Raw genomic sequence first — 13944 nt, 5'->3', positions numbered from 1 at the left:
GCACCCATATGGGTGACAGTTGGTGTCCTGGTTACTGCTCTTCTGATCGAGTGCTCTTCTTTGGTCTGGAATCAGTAGAAGTTGGCCCAAATGTATATTTTAACAGAGTCTGTAGAAATTCTTCCAAGCATGTATTGAATTAAATTTTTGTTGCATTTCTGTCATTTTGTATTTATCATGCTTAGGTGAAAGATGCATAGAATCAGCAGAATTAGTCAGGAAACTATGGCCTTCTTATATTCTCTGAACTTTTAATTCTGATGGATATTTCATTCCTCCAGTTAGTTTGTTGTTTTTAAGGATCTATTTGTTAATTTGTAGGCAGAGTCACAGAGAGGCTGAGGCAGCGAGAGAGGTCCTCCATCTGCCGGTTCACTCCCCAGATGGCTGCATAGGCCAGAGCTATGCCTGTTCAAAGCCAGGAGCCAGAAGTTAGGAGCCAGGAGCTTCCTCAAGGTCCCTCACGTGGGCACAGGGGCCTAAGGGTTTGGCCATCTTCCACTGCCTTCCAAGACCACAGCAGAGAGCTGGATTGGAAGTAGAACAGCTGGGACCCAAAGTGGTGCACACATGGGATGCTTACAGTGCAGGCAGCGGCTTCACCCACCATGCTACAATACTGGTCCCTTTGCAGTAAGTTTTTCAAATAAATAAAAGCCCACAAAGCATCTCCTGAATATTTCACTTTAAAAAGTTCATGATTATACTATTGTTTATGTGTATATTCTGATACTGGTATTTTGAAATTTAAATAACATAAAACACATTGGCTTGCTAGTATTCCACCACAATAGAAGCACAAAATAAAGGAATGAAAGCATGTTTTCCTTAAATTTCTCTCCTGAATTTTCTTCTGGTGCCTTGACTTAATTGATTTGGATATTGAACTTAAGTTGACTTATGCTTATGTTCTAGTTTTATCGTCAAGCTACAAATTGTAACACAAGTGATAGTTAAATTTGTGAAAATTTCATCAAATCAGTAACTGCCATTAATCTGTTTCTTAGTTAAGTCATGTCTCCATCTCTAATTTCCATCTCTGCTTATTTTGACCACCTAGATATATTTTGACAGATTTTTTCTTCAGTACATTGATAGAAAATTATGTACTTCTTACTAATGACTCTATAATGAATTATCTATATTTGACTCTAGGAAGCTCCATGCTTTTGCTAGAGCTCCTGATTGTCCAGGACTGAAGGTTCAGTAAATCCCATCTTGCATAATCCTCCAAGATACTGTGGTTTTCTGAATAAGGTACAGAGAGCAATACCTTCGAACTCTTTACAATTCACTTACGAGATGCCTTTAGCTTGCTGTGGTTTCAGGGTTCATCTGTGGGTATTGAAGACAGATGCTTTTTCATACTTTCCTGGAATTATATTTGAATTTATAATGCAATGAATATAGGATATTCTGGCATAAGAGAGGATTCAAGGGACTAGCATTGTGGCATAGTGTGTAAAACCACCACCTGCAATGCCAGTATTGTATATGTATACCAGTTTGTGTCCCAGTTGCTCCACTTCCAAACCAGCTTCCTGCTAATGGCCTGGGAAATGCAGTGGAAGATGACCCAAGTGCTTAGGTTCCTAGTACCTTGGGTCTGGCCACCCAGCCTTGATTGTTGTCACCCTCTGGAGAGTAGATCAGTCAATGGAAGAATTCTTTCTCTCCTTCTCTCTCTATAGCTCCAACTTTCAAATTAATAAACTTAAAAAAAGAGGACTCAAGGCAAACTGAGAAAAGCCTCTGATCTAAAGTTTCAGTCTAATAAATTACACAGCTAAGAAAACAGAAAATTACTGCATAGCAGATTGAGTGACATGAAATAATTAGAGAGTACATTAAGTCACTGGAGTGCCCCAACACAAATTAGGGAACCATAAAATATCTCTTGCATATTTTAACATAATTATCATGGAACAATTTTATTGTGTCCATTTATGCAGTCTATCTGTGGTGATGTTTATCTGACAGCAATGCATATATTCAATGAGTGCACACTGACTGGCTTCTGTTTGGAAGACTAAAGAAATTATGGGAGATGTACTCTAAAGAACACTACACAGCCGTAAAAAATGAAATCTAGTCATTTGCAACAAAATGTATGAATCTGGAAAACATCATATTTAGTGATATAATCTAGTCCCAAAGGGAAAAATATCATGATTTCCCAGAGCTGTGACAACTAACAGAGCACCTAAAAGGAAACCTGTAGAACAGGTTGACACTATGAGAAACAATGACTTGAATAACCCTTGTCTTGACTGTCAAGGAATAGTTATTATTTTATTTTTTCCTGTTTTATTTTTCTACTTAATACCATTGGTTGAACTCTGTAATTAACACAGAATTATTCATGGGTGTTTAAATCCAATTGAAAATAAATCCCATTAAAATATAACACTGAGAATAAGAGATGGAAGAAATGTACAGTTTGGCACAATTTCCATAGACTTGTCCCTAAGGGTAAAGGTAAAAACTTGCCATGGGATTTCAAATCCCATTAAGCTGGGTAGTACTAATGCCATCCTACATGCTAAAGTGATTATATTAAGTGTGTAACTAATCATATAGATAGGATTGTCAAAGGGATCACAATAAATAAGACCAAATGTCTGGTGATAACAATACATAGAATTAAAAAGGAGAGAATGATCCAACATGGGAAGCAGGTGAAAGAGAAGACTCATAAAATAACAAAAAATGCTGTAAACAGCACTCTCAGCTCAGAATCAGCCCTTAAGGCATTCAGATTTGGCTGAAAAGCCCATGAGAGCATTTCAGGCATGGAAAGTCAAGACCATGTGGCAAAAAATGATCTACATGAAGGATCTCTGTGAGTGATATCCCAGTCAAAAGAAGGGACCACCAAAGAAGGAGGTACCATTCTCTGAAGGGAGCAGAGAACTTCCACTTTACTTATGGCCCTGTCTAAATACTGATGTTGTTTGTGGACTCAGAAGGCTCCCATATCCTTGGAAACTCATGAAAACAGTCACTTACATCATAAACAGTAGTGTCAATTGTTGAATCAACAACAGGAATCACTGTGCACTTACTTCCCAAGTAGGACCTCTGTCCGCAATGAGTTGTACCATGAGAATTAATGGTAAAACTTGTCTTCAAACAGTACTTTATAATTTGTGTGTCAGTGTGGGTGCAAGCTGTTGAAATTTTTGCTTAGTATAGAGTTGGTCATCTTTATATAAAGAGGGAGTAGGAGGTGGATGGGATTGGGGGTGGAAGTGAGGATATGGGGGGAAGAACTGCTAAATTCCTAAAGCTGTACCTATGAAATTTGTATTCATTAAATAAAAGCTTTCTAAAAAATGAGATCATATTACAATGTGAGAAAACTAGAGTGATTTTACTCATATCACATTGCTCCATTTGTGTATAATTTTATGAGAATATTTTCAAAGAAGACCATTCAAAGGCATAATTTTAATGAAATTTCTCAAAATATATATTCCAGAATATTACTTTATCAAAATATAATGAAAATTTAGTTTCTACATAAATAGATCTAAATACAAACAGGTATGTATGCAGTGGATAAGAAACCACTTGAAATGCCTGCAACCAATATGTTAGTTCTTGGGTTTCAGTACTGGTTCTACTTCCAATTTCAAATTCCTGTTACTGTACATCCTTTGAGGAAGCAGATGGTGGTCCAAGCAATTGAATCCCTCCTCCTATAAGGGAGCTGAAGATGAAATTCAAGCTCCCCCTTGCTTCTGCCTGACTCACTTCTGGCTCTTGCCAGTGAAGAAAATTAGTGTAAGGAACCTGACTTGCTCACTTGCTCTCTCTCTCGCTCTCTCTCTCTCTCTCTCTGCCATTTAAATAAGTGAAAATAATTAATTAAAAGAAATGTCTACCTAAAATTGACTAAAACTATCACTTTAATTATAGTAATTATGCCATAAAAGTGACTGCATATCTACATATGATAAACCCCAAATATGAGTACAAAACTAAATAGTGTAATATTCTTTAAGGTCTTCTTTAGAAGAATTAGAAAGAGGAATTTCAACCTGTATGCTTTCCCACATATATGCCTCATGTTGTTTACCACAAAAATTACTCTATGAGTCCTTGTTGTTTCTCTGTCTATTGAAATTAATTTGGATTAGAAATCATTGCTACGAAGCCCCAAAGTTAAAAGTGAGTAAACAGTAGAAGAAATTTCACTTACTTAATAAGTTCTTTATACCCCTCTATCCTAGAATGACTTAAGGTGGAACTAAATATTTTGTGGACACTTAAAGTAGAATTGAAATGGTATTTTGGGCCGGCACCGCGGCTCACTAGGCTAATCCTCCGCCTTGCGGCGCCGGCACACCGGGTTCTAGTCCCAGTTGGGGCGCCGGATTCTGTCCCAGTTGCCCCTCTTCCAGGCCAGCTCTCTGCTGTGGCCAGGGAGTGCAGTGGAGGATGGCCCAACTACTTGGGCCCTGCACCCCATGGGAGACCAGAATAAGTACTGGCTCCTGCCATCGGATCAGCGTGGTGCGCTGGCCATGGCGGCCATTGGAGGGTGACCCAACGGCAAAAGGAAGACCTTTCTCTCTGACTCTCTCTCTCACTGTCCACTCTGCCTGTCAAGAAAAAAGTAAAATAAAATGGTATTTTGATGTTACACAGAGGTATTATACCATTATCTTGGAACTAGTTGCTTCAAATTTATATGTAAGCTATTCAATAGCTTTGTGTCTGTACTTGGAAGAAAACTAACAGATAATATTTGCATCCTAGGTTTTTAATTCACCAAAGGGTGAAACAAATATAATAAATAATCTCACAAAAAGTGCTTAGGTAAACTACTCCTAAATTTAACCTTGGTGTTCAAAACATTTACAAATCTTGAACCTTTTTTATAAGTATATTAAAATGACATTAGATTAGTGTTTTTACCTTTAAATAACGTTCACCCTTCAATATTATAAACTTAAAACATTTCATATCACCTGTGAGGCAAATTCCTATGACATTACATGTCCCCAACACAATGAGAAAGTGAAAAACATATGCTTTTCAAGAAATTTTTATTATGTTAACCAATGAAAACCATCACATCATCACAGAGAAATTATACTCTGTTGTCATAAGCATGCAGAGTGGATCTGTGAGGTACTTGTAGGGTGAGTGTCTTCCCCATGGAGGACTTAGGAGGCTGAGAGTATGCGAGGGCCCAGCTAGACAATGGAGGTTCTAGCTTGGATTGCTTGAAAAAGACATCTGAGCAAATGACTGGAGGAGTAACTTTGCATTTACTTCCCATCCTGCTGGGGGAGGAAATAGAAGCAATCAGGGAGATTAGGGATTCACTTTTTTATTTGGAAATATTCTTTGGGGCCAAATAATTTGTCTCACACTAAAAATTTTCTTTTGTTTAAAATACCCCAGCAGAGATCCCCATCAATTTTCAGAATGTAAACAAAGAGTAATACAGCATGATTGGTTGTATTTCATGCCAGAAACCTTACAAATTGCAGTAAAGAGGAGGTTAGATCAGTTTGGAGACTGTAAGACAGGAGTATCCATCAGAGTTGGATGATAAGGGGAAGTTTTTGCTTATCTCTTTCTCATTTTCTCCATTTCCTGTGTATCATCCTCTGGAGGAATGTCTAGCAAAGCAATATGAGTGGTAACAGAGTGGTGGGTGCAGAGAATGTTCAGATTGCCCAAGTTCTGAGTTCTGGTGGAGTCAATTGCCTCCTTAGATTGCCTGTGCTCATGGACAACCATACAAGGGCTAGAAAGAATAGGTGCAAATGAAGTAGAACCAGCAGCTCTACACAGTGAACCTGGCTGTGCAGAACTAGCTGGTCTGGTTCCACAGCAGTCTCCATCTCTGATAAGCAAGTGCATCCTCCCTGACTCAGATGGATAACTGTTCCAGAGTGGATCAAAGAGGATATCTGAAGTCCACCATAATGGACTCAAGAGTCTGAAAGTTTTTGTCCAGGTGGGGATCCGGATGTTGAGAAGATATATGTCAGCACTTTACAATCAGAGGTCACTGCATGCATAAAGGGGACCACAGATTTAGTGGTTCTAATAAGGTTAAATGGTCAAATTTGAGTAAGTCATAACAAAGGGCTGGCTGGTGAGTATCAGAAAAACAGGATCTTTGTCAGTTGGTAAACTATAGTTACTCTACTTCCATGTGTATGATAAAAAGCCCTGTGAGTGAAACTGGTAGAGGATACTGAGGTAAAGATGTCCAAGCACATCAACACAGGAGGCTTTGTGTTTACATCTCAGCAAATTGTTTTGAGAAGGACAATGTAGACCATGGACCATTGTACTGCTGAAATGCACTTACCATGGAGTAGAGGAAAGTAGAGGAAATGCAGCCTGCATTATGGTACCAATGCAGAAGCCCTGGCACAAGGATGTGTCCCCTGGGGAAATAATAACTTTTCCTGAGTAGCATTGGTAGAGGGGAAAGTTTCCTGATTTACAGCTGCTGCACTGTGTCACTGAGACTCTGACATCACAGGAGAATAATCAGAGTTGCCACTGGCAGTCTCCTGGAGCAACGGAAAGAGCTTGAGAAATCAAATGTGCTTGTCCTTGTTCTGAAGCCAAGATTACTGCTTTAATTCTGTCTGTTGACAAGCACTGAGAAGAAACAGCCTGCTCAGACATGCCTGCCTTGGAGAAATGAGTCCACAGTTGAGAAAACTGGGACCCAGCTGCTTTCCTCCACTGTCTCCCAGACACCAGGAAAGTTCACTGTTCCCGGAGGTGGCCCCTATTTCTAATGATGCCAAGGCCAGGGCTACCCTGCTTCTAAAGTTGAAATGACAGTTATGGGCTTGGAAGGAGATGACCACATCTTGGGTATTCATCTCATAATGGATTCACATCAGAGGCTTAGCTGGGTGAGGGCCTTTCTGTTCTGTGCATAGAGTGAGCTCCAGGAGCATGTGGATCTGGGGTTGAAGTAGGATTGTTCTCAGTCAAATGTTAGGTGAATTTTCTGCTCATGATATGAGTCTTAGATTTTACTCCACCATTAACACAACAGATGTTTCTAAACATGAAGTGGTCAACTTCAAGAGTTATAGAAGGCCATAAATGAATAGGTTAGTAAAAGCATATTCATGATTTCTGATGTACTTGCATTGGAATTATATCTGGCTTCATTCATTCTAGTATATTTCTCAATTTAACATAGTTTTCCAAGTAAATTTTTTAGTAAGACACACCAAACCTAAACTAATTCAGTATGCTTTTGTGATGTTTATTGTGTTCTCCCAAGTTTGGAAATATTTTAATACATATCAGAAACTTTTAGGACTATTCACCTCATGGCCCCATAAGCCATGCAATATTCTTAGTATTAAACAATATCAGTGGAATTTTTTTTCCATTTCAATAGTTGCTAATAACATTCTTCTCCAGAAATTTATTTAGAAATACTTTGTATTCTGGGTGAAATACTCTTATAATTTATTAGATGAATAGACATGAAAATAAGCAGCATAATTCCAAATACTTTCTTAAACTAATTTTAATTTTATGTAGTTTTTAAAATATACCGAAAACTATAACACTGATAAGATAATTAAAATTTTTAGAAAAATGAGAAAAACATTTTGTATACATCAATATAATAGTGTACATAATAGAAAAATAATCACCACTATCACTATTTCTGATTTCCTTCAAAAATTTCAGGCTGTATTTGTTCTTAAATTTTTTATGTACAAAAAATAACTCTTCAGTTTCAATTTAGTTGTTGAATTATCATAATATTCCCAGTAATATTTTCTTTTTAAATTTTATTTAATGAATATAAATTTCCAAAGTATAGCTTATGGATTACAATAGCTTCCCCCCCCCCCCAATAACTTCCCTCCACCCGCAACCCTCCCCTCTCCAGCTCCCTTTCCCCTTCCTTTCACATCAAGGTTCTTTTTCAATTATCTTTATATATAGAAGATCAATTTAGTATATATTAAGTAAAGATTTCAACAGTTTTCACCCACACATAAAACAAAGTGAAAAATACTGTTCGAGTACTAGTTATAGCATTACATCACAATGTACAGCACATTAAGGACAGAGATCCTACATAAGAAGTAAGTGCACAGTGACTCCTGTTGTTGACTTAACAAATTGACACTCTTGTTTATGGCATCAGTAATCACCCTAGGCTCTTCTCATGAGTTGCCAAGACTATGGAGGCCTTTAGAGTTCACCAATTCTGATCATATTTAGACAAGGTCATAGTCAAAGTGGAAGTTCTCTCCTCTCTTTAGAGAAAGGTACCTCCTTCTTTGATACCTGTTCTTTCCACTGGAATCTCACTCGCAGAGATCTTTCATTTAAGTCATTTCTTTTTTTTTTTTTTTTTTTTGCCAGAGTGTTTTGGCTTTCCATGCCTGATACTCTCATGGGCATTTCAGCCAGATCCGAATGCCTTAAGGGCTGATTCTGAGGCTAGAGTGCTGTTTAGGACATCTGCCATTCTATGAGTCTGCTGCATATCCCACTTCCAATGATGGATCATTCTCTCCCTTTTTTATTCTATCAGTTGGTATTTGCAGACACTATTCTTGTTTATGTGATCCCTTTGACTCTTAGTCCTATCATTATGATCAATTGTGAACAGAAATTGATCACTTGGAATAGTGAGATGGCATTGGTACATGTCACCTTAATGGGATTGAATTGGAATCCCCTGGTATGTTTCTAACTCTACCATTTGGGGCAAGTCCGATTGAGCATGTCCCAAATTGTACATCTCCTCCCTCCCTTATTCCCACTCTTATATTTAACAGGGATCAGTTTTCAGTTAAGTTTCAACACGTAAGAATAACTGTGTATTCATTACAGAGTTCAACCAATAGTGTTAAGTAGAACAAACAAAAATACTAAAAAGGTTAAAGTATTAAGTAGTTCATCAACAGTCAGGGCAAGGACTGATCAAGTCACTGTTTCTCATAGTGTCCATTTCACTTCAACAGGTTTCCTTTTAGGTGCTCAGATAGTTGTCACTGATCAGGGAGAACATATGATATTTGACCCTTTGGGACTGGCTTATTTCACACAGCATGATATTTTCCAGATTCCTCCATTTTGTTGCAAATGACTGGATTTCATTGTTTGTAACTGCTTCTATAGAGTACATGTCCCATAATTGCTTTATACAGTCTACTGTTGATGGGCATTTGAGTAGATTCCAGCTCTTAGCTACTGTGAATTGAGCTTCAATATACATTAAGGTGCAGACCGCTTTTTTGTTTCCCAATTTCATTTCCTTTGGGTAAATTCCAAGGAGTGTGATGGCTGGGTTGTATGGTAGGGTTATATCAGGTTTCTGAGGAAACTCCAGACTGACTTCCATAGTGGCTTGACCAGTTTGCATTCCCACCAACAGTGGGTTAGTGTCCCTTTTTCCCCCACATCCTCGCCAGCATCTGTTGTTGGTAGATTTCTGAAGGTGAGCCATTCTAACTGGGGTCAGGTGAAACCTCGTTGTGGTTTTGATTTGCATTTCCCTGATTGCTAGTGACCTTGAACATTTTTTCATGTGCCTGTTGGCCATTTGGATTTCCTCTTTGAAAAATGTCTATTAAGGTCCTCATCTCTTAATTGGATTGTTTGTTTTGTTGTTGTGGAGTTTGTTGATCTCTGTAGATTCTGGTTAGTTCTGGACGTTTTAGCCAGAGCCATCAGGCAAAAAAAAAGAAATTAAAGAGATACAAATTGGGAAGGAAGAAGTCAAATTATCCCTCTTTGCAGATGATATGATTCTTTACTTAGAGGATCCAAAGAACTCTACTAAGAGACTATTGGAACTCATGGAAGAGTTTGGCAAAGCAGCAGGGTATAAAATCAATGCACAAAAACCAGCAGCCTTTACACAGCAATGCCATGGCTGAGAAAGAACTGCTATGATCAATCCCAATCACAATAGCCACAAAAACAATCAAATACCTTGGAATAAACTTAACCAAGGACATTAAAGATCTCTACGATGAGAATTACAAAATCTTAAAGAAAGAAATAGAAGAGGATACCAAAAAATGGAAAAATCTTCCATGCTTGTGTATTGGAAGAATCAATATCATCAAAATGTCCATTCTCCCAAAAGCAATTTATAGATTCAATGCGATACCAATCAAAAGACCAAAGATAATCTCAGATCTAGAAAAAATGATGCTGAAATTCATATGGATGACCAAGAGACCTCAAATAGCTAAAGCAATCTTGTACAACAACAACAAAAAAAGCCGGAGGCATCACAACACCAGATTTCAGGACATACTACAGGGCAGTTGTAATCAAAACAGCATGGTACTGGTACAGAAACAGATGGATAGACCAATGGAACAGAACAGAAACACCAGAAATCAACCCAAACATTTACAGCCAACTTATATTTGATCAAGGATCTAAAACCAATTCCTGGAGCAAGGACAGTCTATTCAATAAATGGTGCTGGGAAAACTGGATTTCCATGTGCAGAAGCATGAAGCAAGACCCCTACCTTACACCTTACACAAAAATCACTCAACATGGATTAACGACCTAAATCTATTACCCGACACCATCAAATTATTAGAGAACATTGGAGAAACCTTGCAAGATATTGGCACCGGCAAATATTTCTTGGAAAAGACCCCAGCAGCACAGGCAGTCAAAGCCAAAATTAACTATTGGGACTGCATCAAATTGAGAAGTTTCTGTGCTGCAAAAGAAACAGTCAGGAAAGTGAAGAGGCAACTGACAGAATGGGAAAAAAATATTCGCAAACTATGCAACAGATAAAGGACTAATAACCAGCAATATTTTCTAACTTGAATAAGAATACTGTTCTCTAGTACTGTTGTGTATTTAAAATGCAAGAAGCGGGGTGCAAATATGATATTGTTGAGAATTAAATGACAAAGATTGTCCCCTGTGGCCACACAGGCATCAACCCTTCAAGAAATCTGACCAACATAAAACTTCTATTGATGTATTTAAATATTACAGAATGTTAGGTCTTAAAGTTTTTATTTTAAAACTATGCATTAGGGAGGATGATATGTGGGTACTTTAGATCCACATAGACCTATTCAAAGAACTTGCTGCACAGGAGAGATTTTTCACTGCTATCTAAATTCATCATTTGAAAGGGTTGCTATGGCTATCAACAGCTTATCAAAAGTGATGCACAGGGAGACAAGTTATTAGCTCTTAAATACACAGATTTATCCCCTCCTGGTGACTACTTGATTCTAGTGGTATAAAAAATGCACTCTCATGTAGTACTTCATGGTGTCCCCAAAACCACAGCATACAATTACTTTTTTTGTTCCATTTCTTGTAAGACAGAGTTACATAGAGAGAAAGAGAGGGAGAGGGAGAGATAGAGAGAGCTTCTATCTGGTGCTTCACTCCCCATATGGCTGCAATGGCTCCAGAGCTGGGGCAATCAGAAGCCAGGAGCCAGAACCTTATTCTGGGTCTCCCACATGGGCAGCAGGGGCCCAAGAACTCAGGTCACTTTCTGCTGCTTTCCCAGACACAGTAGCAGGAAGATTGGAGTTGGAGCACCCAGGACTTGAACTGTTGCCCATATGGGATGCTGACAGTGCAGGCAGTCACTTTACGCACTCTGCAACAGCGCCTGCCCCAGCAGTGATTTCCTATTGTCTTATCCTGCTACTGTTTTTGTCTCCTACCTTCTGCTGTGACACTTTTGTTTCCTATATTTTTTCAGAATGTGTGAAATGATTAATATCCTCATAAAAACTCTGTATTTTTAACTACATCTGTATTAACTTCAGTTTTCAATGGGATAGGTGACACATTGCAGTTAGTCATTGCTATTTGATACCCTATTTATTCTAATGGAATTTGTTTATTTTATAAAAAGGATCATTTTGTGGATCTAATCATGATGGAAACAGTGTTTGATTCTGTCACCTCATTCATTTCTATCAATGAACACTGTCAATCTACTCCCCTGTATCTGCTAATCTGAAATTCTCATCATCATTTCCATGTGGTCAGTGATGTCAAAGGTCTTAAAATGGTACTCGGCAAATATTTCAGACTTATGATGAAGATAACACTGGTGTTTAAGATAAAAATATTTTATCATATATACTCATATTCTTAAATCTATGTAGATTGCAATATTCACTATAGATTCTTTCAAAAATAATATTATAATAATATTATAGTTCATCAGTCATAATATAACCATACTTTCGTAACTGATATTGTGATAAAGATGAGAAAAGATGCTTTATTAAAATTATTTTTCTTGAGGAAACCATTGTGGTACCGTGGGATAAGCTAACGCTTGGGACACCTGGATCCTATATCAGAGTATTGGTTCAAGTACTTGTTACTGCGCCCTTCTGCTACATCTTCCTGCTGCTGATAATGCATCTAGGAAGTAGCACATGATGGCTCAAGTACTCGGGATCCTGATATACACATGAAGTGTTCTTAAGTCCTTTCTTTGGCCAGGCACAATCTCAGCCTTTGTGTGCATCTGGTAGGGGGGTGGCCTGTAAAGTTTCTGTTGAGAAGCCAGCTGTTTGTCTAATTGGATTTAATAGATATGAAATGTGGCATTTTTCTCTATCTCTAAGATTCTATCTTTTCCCCTCATTTTTGCCAATTTGATTAAAATATGTTTGGAGAATGTGCTTTTCTGGGAGTCTGTACTAGGTCATTGAGTTTCCTGAATCTAGCTGTCCATAAAAGACTTGGAGAGCTTTTAAGCATTATTTTACTTAAAAGATATTACTTTATTTTTTATGTTGCATATTCACAGGAAAATCCTCCCCTGCAAGGCCTGTAGTATTTTTTAAGATTTATTTATTTACTTATTTGAAAGTCAGAGTTACACACGGAGAGAATGTGAGGCAGAGAGAGAGAGAGAGAGAGAGAGAGAGAGGTCTTCCATCTGCTGGTTCACTCCCCAGTTGGCCACAATGGCCAGAGCTGTCAGGAGCCGGGAGCTTCCTATGGGTCTCCCACGTGGATGCAGGGGCCCAAGGACTTGGGCCATCTTCCACTGCTATTCCAGGCCATAGCAGAGAGCTGGATAGGAAGTGGAGCAGCCGGGACTAGAACCAGTACCCATATGGGAAGCCCACAGTGCAGGCGGTGGCTTTACCCACTACACCACAGCACTGGCCCCAAGGTCTGTAGTATTTTCAAGCCCCTATTGAATGATAAACATATTTGTACTGTAGAATCAGAGATACTTAGAAAAATAAATGATCTGTTTTTCCAATAATTCCTGACACATTATTGAAATTTTATGATGCAATATGTGCAGTGGTACAATCAAAGAGTTACCAGACCCAATGTTTGCCTACGTAATTTTCTCAGTCACAGAGCTGGAAAGCATGAGCTAGTCATACGGAATGCTACATGATATAGTGCAGATAATTGAGGCTTTCATATTTTGATATTCTTTAGTTTTTGAATATAATTTCTTCCCAATTTTATGGTTCTGTAGTACCTACAAAGCCTGCTTGTGAAACTGGTGTAACCAGTCTAACAATGGGAAATATAAAGGAAACGTGGGGACCCAGTTATATAAGGTTCTATCATTACCATTCACTTTTTTTTTAAGTGCATTTTTAACCTTTTTTTTTTTTTAAAGATTTTTATTTATTTATTTGACAGGTAGAGTTACAGACAGTGAGAGAGACAGAGAGAATGGTCTTCCTTCCTTTGGTTCACTCCCCAAATGGCCGCAACAGCCAGAGCTATGCTGATATGAAGCCAGGAGCCAGGTGCCTCCTCCTGGTCTCCCATGCGGGTGCAGGGGCCCAAGCACTTGGGCCATCCTCCACTGCCCTTCCAGGCTACAGCAGAGAGCTGGACTGGAAGAGGAACAACTAGGACTAGAATTGGTGCCCATATGGGATGCCGGCACCACAGGGGGAGGTTTAGGAACGTCCT

The 13944-nt window shown here is 38.5% G+C and overlaps 1 long non-coding RNA gene across 1 annotated transcript in view; it reads right to left on the bottom strand.

Moving 5' to 3' along the window:
* Nucleotides 1–5035: 5035 nt before the first annotated feature.
* LOC138847331 (uncharacterized) overlaps nt 5036–13944 on the bottom strand; it is a 38959-nt gene continuing 30050 nt past the window's right edge. Inside the window, exon 3 of the long non-coding RNA XR_016226703.1 lies at nt 5036–5294. This is a non-coding gene — a long non-coding RNA (uncharacterized LOC138847331). The remainder of the gene's footprint in view (nt 5295–13944) is intronic.

This window comes from Oryctolagus cuniculus, chromosome 20 (genome assembly GCF_051225735.1).
Source record: "Oryctolagus cuniculus isolate XC-2025 breed Fujian yellow rabbit chromosome 20, ASM5122573v1, whole genome shotgun sequence".
Lineage (NCBI taxonomy): Eukaryota > Metazoa > Chordata > Mammalia > Lagomorpha > Leporidae > Oryctolagus > Oryctolagus cuniculus.
This window is presented reverse-complemented; position numbering and strand designations above follow the sequence as displayed.